This window comes from Trichosurus vulpecula, chromosome 7 (assembly GCF_011100635.1).
Source record: "Trichosurus vulpecula isolate mTriVul1 chromosome 7, mTriVul1.pri, whole genome shotgun sequence".
Taxonomy (NCBI): Eukaryota; Metazoa; Chordata; class Mammalia; order Diprotodontia; family Phalangeridae; genus Trichosurus; species Trichosurus vulpecula.
In genome coordinates, this window is record NC_050579.1 from 155146890 (window position 1) to 155156948 (window position 10059).

Below are 10059 nucleotides of genomic sequence, written 5' to 3' on the forward strand. Positions count from 1 at the left end.
AAAGCGGGGTGCTGTCCTACAGTATCTACGGAGGCATGGGAAGGCTCAGGCATGTAGCCAGCTGATATCAGAGCTGTATGAGCTATGTGAGGCACGGGGCAGGATGCCTTTGTAAAGTATCAAAGATGTTCCAGTAAGTAAAGTATCAAAGCATTGTTGTGTTAGGCACTGGTTCAAGAGCATTAGGTAGTGGCCAGCTGGGTTCCTCCTTCTGGGCTTGTGAGTCCCTGGTGAATGGACTCTGCCTGCATGAGAAAGGATGGCTACCAGAGCGGGAGGGGGGCTGCTAGGGACAGAAGTCTTTCCTCTGGGCGCCTCACCGTTCCAACTCCTACTAAGCCTGTCTGGTTTTACCCAGGAAACAGGCCAACTGCTAGGGTCCGAGCAGCCCCGGGGTCGGCACTAACTCCCTACAACAAAAAACTGCCAGTTACTTCAAGGAATTAGCCACCAGACTTAAAAATATGTTATCAGTGTTGTAAACAAGCGAATATATTCATTTTTTGGTTGGTAGTTCAATTACCAAGGTGTAGGTCCTCAAAACAGGTAATTTTGGAGGATACCTCCATTTAGGGGATGGGGGTGGGACGGGACAGGGAAGCCAGGTTCCATTTTACACATTGCTTTGAGATACCATTGGGACATCCACACAGAGATATTCAGCAGACTATTGGTGCTAGAGCTCAGGAGAGGAATGAGGTCTCGAGATAAACACATTTGGAGGCCATAGTCATAGAAATGGTCTTTGAACTCGTAGTAGCCAAGATCACAAAGAGTATATAGAGAGGAGTTCTACAACCACAATTAGTCTTATCCACTCTTTGATCATTTGACTCAAAGCTAAAAAATACAATCAACTGAAGTACATTTGTTACTCAGTGTTAGTAAGCACTTATTAAGCACCCAGAACACACCAGGCACTGTGGATACAAAGACAGAATAACTGCCCTCACCCTCAGAAAGCTTATATTCCACTGGGGGGGGGGAGGGGACATAACATGTACACAAACAAGTAAATACCGAATAGACACATATGTTCTGACTCAAGCCTGTCTTTACATTCTGATTCTTTATCACATGACCTCAATACATTCCAGCAAAACTGGTCAATTTGCTCTCTCATCTTTGCAAGGACTATCCACTACGTCTAGAACGTTCTGTCTCCTGACCTCTGCTTCTTGGCATCCCTAGGACTCCCTTCAACAGCCCGCTCAAGTGCCACCTCCTACACGAGGGCTTCCAGCCCTGGTTATTGGTGTTCTTCTCTCAAAAAATAAATTTCTACATGTTTTTATTTACTTAGCAGGGAAACTAAGGAGTAGAGTTTAAACTGAGAAGTAGAAGGTTGGAAAGGTAGAAAAGGGGGCAGATTGCAAAATGCTTTCAGTACCAAACAGAAGACTTTATATTTGACCTGAATGTAATAGAGAACTAATGGAGTCTCTTTAGAAGGGGGCTGATGTGGTCAGATCGACATTTCATGAAAATCACTCTGGCAGCTGAGTGGAGGATGAATTGGAATAGGGGAAGAGACCTGAGCAAGGGAGACCAATTAGATCATTGAGAGGTGATGAGGATCTGAATTGTTGTTCATCTGTGTTCAACTCCTCATCACCCTATTCTGGCATTTTCTTGGCAGATGCTGGAGTGGTTTGCCATCTCCTCTAGCTCATTTTACAGATGAGGAACTGAGGCAGAGTCAAATGACTTACCCAGGATCACACAGCTATTACGTGTCTGAGGCCAGATTTGAACTCGGCATCTTCCCGATTCCAAGCCCAGTGCTCTATCCACTGCATTACCTAGCTGCCTGAGGATCTGGACTAGGGAGGTGACTGTCTGAGCGGAGAATAGAGGATGTATACCACATGCTGTGAAGGTGGGAACAGAACTTAGCAATATACTGGCTATCTGGCAGTTCTCCATTTCTTCAATTCTATCATCAGAATTTCACTGTTAGAGCATATCCTTGGAATATACATACATATTCCTGGAATTAACGTCTGCAGAATTTTAGGACATAGAATCCTATATATTTGTTTTTACTAACTTTCAAACTCGCTTTATTAAAATCTGGGGTTACTTGTGGGACTGTCTTCCCACAATCTCTGCAACACTATTCCCAACTTTTATCACTATGGCTACAAGACTTGGAACACACATCTCCAAAGAAATGCAAATGAGTATCCAACACAGGGACAGGCTGGATAAGAATAGGGAACATATAACCAATGAGGAATTCTGAAGAACAGGAATAAACTATCAGAGAAATACAAAATAGGAAGAGGAAGGAAGGCAATGGGGCAAGGGACGACAGGTGAACAGCCATTGGGATGACAGGGGAAAGTGAAAAGAGACCTTCAGGATGTTTGGTAAGCTTATGGAAGGCCACTGACTGACAAGAGCATAGATGGGCTGCCACCTGCACCAAGGGAGGGAACATCCAAACAATGAGATAATTTCAAGTATATGTTTTGGTTTTGTTTTGTTTTGTTTTTTTACAACCTAATGGGTCTAACAACCGCAGTTTTTAAAATTTGTATTTCTTTTAATACTAGGTATTTGGAACATTTTTTCATATGGTTGTTGGTAGTTTACATTCCTTTTTTTTCTTTTTGTTCATATCCTCTGACTACTTAGTTTTGGAGATATATATTTGTGTCAATTACTATGTATCTAGATATTAGATTTATCTGAGATAAATGATGCCAAAATTTGTGGTGATGTTTTTGATGGAATGCCATTTAAAACTGATTTCGGCAGCTAAGAAATCACAATTACCTAAACAATGAGAAAAATAAATAGCAATCCAAAGTTTCATCCAAATTTTTATTCAAATAAATATTCACAATGATATAAAGCCACATACACATTAATCAAATTCAAATATAAAAAATCCATTCAATCCCACACCCTCCCCTCTATCTACTGAAAAAAAATTTTGAATGTTTTAGTGATCACAATAAAACCTGCCTAGAAGTATGTTTGTAGGGAAAAATTCCTGCAATCCATGTCACTCACCCACAGATGCATCGTGGGCCTATTAACAATACTGTATGCAAAGGCCAGCTGTCAAGGCAGCTACTCTTGTAGAGAATATTAGGCTTTCTTTCTAAACAGGTTTCACTACATTACCATCAAAGAGCACTGTGCAAAGTGGCATTGTGTCGTAACATAAAGATTGTATGAAGGGAAAAAACCACACACATACACACACACACAATCTGAGCCAAATAAACACAAGGCACAAAGTCACTACACTGATTTTCCTGACTAGCTAGCTGTTGTAGTATAACTCCCAAAAGATTGTCCAGGATCGGTTGTATAACTGGAATTTTGTCATATATTTTACTAGGGGGAAAAAAAGGTCTATTGGCTAGGACTTGGAAATGTTTCAGTGCTATAACAATTTTAGTTCTGAATACATCTAGGAGTATTCAGTGGATCTTCAAGCAATGCCCAGAGGCCCTGTGTTAAGTGTGTGTCCCAGCTGACCATTACACTTCATTGTTAGAATATTTCATGAAAAGACTTCAGGAGGTTACAGCAACTGGCCATAACAGGATTATATGGTAAAGGTCTTCTTTGGAATTTGAAACTCATGAGGCTGTGGGCCAGCTCAGTAAGGCGAGCCTGAGTCTGTAACTCCACACAGGAGGAGACACACAACCCACAAAGCCAGGCAAGGAACCAGATAGGAAAAGCATCCCCAGTCACAACTCTCCCAATGGAAGCATGTGTGGATCTCCTGGTTCACCTCAGAGTAAGCTCTTCCTCTGAGGAGTTTCTAAAGGAAGCTATCCAGCACAACGCCAACAGCCCTCTCCACCTGAGTGTCGAGATTTCTACACTGCCCCCATCTTTTTTCATGATGCTGTAGAATTCCTGCCTCTTTTGGATCCTCTGGTACTCTGCTGGGTGGACCTAAGTAATTGTCACAGATTACAACCTTCCAAAACTTGCAGAGCTCGCAATTGCCTCATTTTACTAAAGATATGCAACAGGGGATGGACATTATGCTTGAGACCAACACTGACATTCTAGCTACAGAGCTGAGCAAATTGAGACACCTCAGGGAGATTGCTTTATTTAGCAATTGTCTTTCAGACCAGGTGGAGTATCTGTTTAGGGGTCTAAAGTGCTCCCTGGAGAGTCTGCAGCTTACTTACTGCTCTCTAACAAAGACCTAAGTTACCTGGCCAGAAGTCACCATAGCTGCCATCTCATAAAGATGATCTTGAAGAAAACAACATAACAAAACAAATAGACTCCTTCCTACTACTTTTAAACTCAGCCTCAAACTCACTGATGTGGCTGAATGTGACAATATGAGGGCTCAAGTGCACTGACTTTTATGAAACTTTGCCCTATCTATATTGCCGTACCAGGCTCTTCCATCTTGTTCTGTATAGCAACCCACTGTCAAGGACAAATATGTTCTTTTTCCTGGGACCATGCCAGCTCAACCTGCCCCTGAGGGCAGTATGGCTTCCAGTCTTCCTGGATTGTTGCAAGAACCTGCCCCAGCATGGTCTTCTTCCTAGGTCATTGCAACCTTATACTGATAATGACAAATAGTCCTCTGTTCTCAAAGAGATGAAGAAAATGCAGATCACAAGAGGAGACTCTGCCATTGAGTATCCTCCCAAGTTTAACTTTGACATGGCTGTATATTTTGACCTATGGTAGTGGGCTAACTACTACAAATGGGAAGGACCTCATAGTTACATGGTACTAATGATGGTGGTTCAAGTTCTCATTTTTCAGAAAAACTTTTAAATATAATTTTGACCATTAAGGATACGCAAATACACAAAATGAGAAATTAATCTCATCTAAAACACACAGCATTTTACAAAGGAGAACTACAGGGATTAACAGACAACTAAGGAACAAATGCCTAATTACTATTTTTATCTCAAATTGGAGACAATGTGTATCTAGTCATCATTCTCATGATCTCTGTGTAAAAATTCTTCATGTATTTCCATATTTTTACATATCATTCTAAATAAAGGCATAGTTCAACCTTTTGTTTAAAAAAGAGGCAGCGGGCAGCTAGGTGGTGCAGTGGATAAAGCACTGACCCTGGAGTCAAGAGGGCCTGACTTCACATTGGGCCTCAGACACTTGACACTTACTAGCTGTGTGACGCTGGGCAAATCACTCAGCCCCAGTTGCCCTGCAGAAAACCCAAAACAAACAAAACAAAAAACCTAAGGTTTCATCTGTCTATCAATGATGTGCAAATACCACACGGCATGACACCCTGCCTGGAGAGAACATCTTTTCTTAGGGGAAATCAAATCCTAGCAAAGAGTATTCATTACCCATGATGCCCAATGAAATCAAGTAGATAAACCCCAGAAGGGCTTAGATGAAACTGTTCAATATACATAGGACACCCCAGACTTCTGATGCCACTTTCCTTAATTCTGCTTAACAATATTTTACCCAATATTTTGCAGAACATCATGATCAAAATTCCAAAACACAAGATGGCAGCACCTAGTAACTACAACAATCCAAGAAGAATACAGTAAGGTCAGATATTTCACATCATGCACAAGAGACAGGCAGAAAAATTCATATTAATTCAAGTGAATCAACACATTTCCTTTGGTGATACAGCAACATAGAAAGCACATCTCTTGGAAAGACAAGATGCTTATCAGTTCAGACACACAGATTTAGACCTCAAAGGGTCTTCAAAGATAATCCATTCCAACCTACTCAATTCTACAGATTAAGGACAAAAACACAGTTGTTTTATGTTCTAGTCCAACTTATATGTTGAAAATCTACATGTGATATTAATGAGATGAAATGGGCTGAAAAATTTGTCTAGTGTACCAAGGCCTCAATACAATAGTGTGTTGAAATCCAATTTGTACTGGGGGAAAAAGTTTGATTATGAAAAAATAAAAGCAAAACAATCAAAAGCCAGAACTACATAATCTCCAATGCTATTTGTCCAGATATTGAAGAGTCTGATTTCAGGACCACCTACTTCACACCCAGCAAATTTCCAATGTTTATGTGGGTCTGCCCATTCAGTCACAACCAAATGGCATTAAAGGGGAACAGTACTCCATTTAGAGATCATGAGCCCAAATTTATTATATTCTAATAAAGTAAAAGGAATAATAGTAAAATAGCATGTCCACTGTAAGAAACTGGCAGGAAACGGGGTGTCAGGTAGAAAACTTTAAAAGTAGCATGGCCAAAGCAGAAATGGGAAGACGTGAGGGGACAAATTGAAACTGATCTCAGAAAAAAAAATTCTGAAAGGAACTTTCAAAAACGTCTGCATTTTAGCAAAAATAGTACTATTGTGAAACAATACTACAAAATTACAACATTCTAAAGATGATGTTCCATTTCTAACGGTTACTAGATGAAAAACTGAATTTCATTAAATTCAGTATATTTAAAATGCAATCTGGTTGAGGACATTAGGAAAGGAGGCATGTTCCTCAGTAAAGAAGCAGTTTCTTTATAAATCAAACTGGAAAAAAAATACTAACACAGATAACTAAGCACAATTTTCTCTCAAATAGGTAATGAAGTACGCAATGAAAACTCAATTATTCAAAATGCAAATGTCCAAAAAGGGACTCTGAATTAAGTTATTTAGATGATCAGATGTTTACATTAAAGAATAACGCAACCATTCAACTAGGGGGAGAAAAGGAACTATAGCAATGTTGCTGGAGATGCCCTTTCACTACAGAGAAAGACCAAGGTAGGGAGCATGGGGTTTGTACAAGTCCCAGCGGAAAACACATAAGACATATCATATATATACAAACACTTAAGCCAAACTTCAGTTCAAATTTCTGTTCCTTAAATCTCTTTTACTAATGCTTTCATTAGTAATAAGGTCGCTAATTTATGCAATAACATCAACATTGTAAAATCAATTTTGAAAGACTTAAGAACCCTGATCAATGAAACAACCAACAACCACTTCAGAGGCCCAAGGATGGAAGAATGTTAACCACCCTCCTGACAGAGAGAGGTTGCACTGATGTTCAGAATAAAATGTACATTTTTGAATACTGACAATTTGGGAATTGGTTTTGCCTGACAATGCTTATCTGTTAACAAGGATTTGGTTCAGTGGTTTTTCATTTTTTTTTTTTGGTGAAGTATGGGTGCACTGGAGAAAAAAAATAAATGCCTGATAACTGAAAAAATAAATTTTAATTTTTAAAAAATAAGGTTTCTGTCATTTTAACATGGTAAAGTACTTTTCACAAGAAATTTGGACAAGGGAAACCCAGTGGGAGAAAGATTAAATGTAAAACCACTCTCAAATTAGTGTCCCAAACTCTAGTCATTTGCTTCCCTTTAGAAAACTATTAATGTTCATGACCTCTTGCATAATTCTTATGTGAACAGACACATTTATAAATCTGATCAATGTTAGATCAAGGGAAAAATACAAAGGAGCTCACTCATAAATGTTCCAAATTTAAAAGGTACATATGGCAAAACAGATGCTCACTTTCGTAATGAGAGATAAATACTGAAACAAGTAAAGATAACACTCATATTTGATTAATAAATCCTAACAAGTTTATAACTTAAATCTTATTTAATAATAACCCTCAAAAAATGGCCAGCACTATTTATGGTCAGATGAAATGTGTCCCAGTTAACAAACGCCACAAAGTTATAGCACTTGCAAAAAAGTGAGGCTTCTACATTGAATCTCTAAAACATTAATTCCCTTTAGATGAGTATGAACATCTTTACACACACACACACACACTCAAGGGGAAGGGGAAAAAATCTAACTAAATTGACGTAGCGGTCATGGCCTCTCTGGCTCTGTAACCATTAAATTCAAATTCTTGTTCATCTCTGACACTCATATTTAGGGGCAAGTTTGGGAGAAATTTTAAAAATACTCCCAAAAGTAATGAGGAATCATACAAGGCTGGTGTTCCTTTAGGACTCTGCGTTTCAAGAGGGAACAGAAACAAAGGGTAAAATAGTCCCTTATACTCCATCTCTTCACGATGTTCCAAACAAGTTGGCTAGAATTGTCAGTTTTCTGATTTTGCTTTTGAAAAGGGTACACTTGTTCCTTGTTAATGTATGACACGGAAATAATGATATTAAGTGGGTACACTGTACAACTTCTGAGAAAAAAAATGCCATGTGAAAGTGCAGGTACTGACTTTATTGCTACTAAGCAAAGGACCATTCATTTTCCTAAGCTAACATCAAAATGCAGTTGCTAGTTTTCCCAGGCATACGCATTACAGGGCAAATGTCGGGGGTGGGAGGCTCAGAATTAATGGAGAAATTTCTAATTCAATTAAATTGCATAGGCAGTTATATTAAAAGTTTAAGCTAAGATCAAAGTACCCGCGCATCTGCAATGCCTTAGGAAGGGATATAAAAACCTCCATTATGTACTTTTTTAGGGGTTATGCTACAATAACCCTGTTTAGAAATCATGATTGGGATTTGGGGTTGTTCTGGTTAACTGAAATTTCCTGACAAACTCATACTGAGTAGAAATGCCTCTGGCAAACGTACTACATGAGATATAAAGATCTCAGCTTCTCGCACTTTCTTAGGAATGTGCAATTATATTGTTCTTCCAATTAAGGGTTGTGTGTTTCTGGTGTGGGTGTTTGCTGGTGGGGTTCTCGTGTTGTTGTTTAATATAGGACTTTACCATCCACCAATCTTCTATATAAACAGCAAGGCAATCAACTGCAGTGCCAGCACATTCTAAATAATAGTCTCCAATTACTTTAAATAGAATAAACTTGGGAGAAAAACATTTTCCCCAAACTTCACACTATTCAGAAGCCCATGAAAAATGTTTGATATTTCAAAAATAAAATTTGATTGGAAGTTTAAGAACAGTTCTAATTCTTAAATGATGGGTTAATTTAATTAATTAATTTTAATTTAATTAATTAATATTAATTAATATATATAACCTGTATGGCCACCCACAATGTAGTCTATGATGGTGAGTAGCTTCTCAGGGAACTCTATGTACTTTTTACACTTCCTGGCATCTTTTGTTTTCCCCGTCTCTTCCTGGGCCCTAGCCAACCACGTCATTCATCCATCTATAAAAACAGCTATGAGAAAGGTGTAATAACCATCATTCTCCAGCTCAGCCTGCCCCTCTCCACTCACCTACTGGCATAATTGCTGTATTAATCTGATGCCCCCTGGGACCTCTTATAGAGTGGAACAGCAAACGAACCATCTGTAAGCTCACGGACAAGGGTAGCTATAGAAAGCACAGGAGTGTTTTTCTTCCCTTTTGTACCTCCCACCACTCTCCACCTAAGATTAAGGTCATTCAACGTGGCCTAAAGTAGTAAACAAGACAAAGGGTTCCAAGACTCAAAGGCTGCCTGCATTAGAACAAGGTACGATGATGAAAGGGATACACATTTGAGCCCTAAATCCATCACAGGTTCACTGGGAAATCAGCACAGGTACACCATCTAGACCTAGGGAAAGGTAGAAACATAGAACCAAAAAATGTGATCCATTATGAAATCTGGCAAAAAAATATAGCGTGCGTGAAGAGGCACACGTTAAGTGGAGAAGTTAATAACTAAGGATTTTCCAGATTGTCCACTGTGAAGAACTCATCAAATTTTCTATTTTATATGTGTGTGTGTGTGTATGTGTATACACATATGAAAAAAACCTTTAAAAGATACCCTACTTCCTCTTCAAGGACCCCAGTAACACTGAGTCATATTCCAAACTTTCATTTGGTTTCCAGGCTTGTCCTCCAACAGGAGCATATATCATTGCAAAGGCAAATCCCTGATTTTAAATGAATTGGCACTCAGGGTTAATAGTACAGTCTCTTATGAATACAGTTATCAACCAAAACCTAGATGAACAGAAATAATTGAATTTCTAGCCTTGCAAAGCTTAGAAATAAATTTGTAGCAGAGATAAGTAATGGACCCTTAGAAGGTCCTTCCCTATTGGTCTAACTACCAATGTAGGAATACTCTAATCTATTTTTCAATAGCAAACATTTAGATATGCAAATTCCCC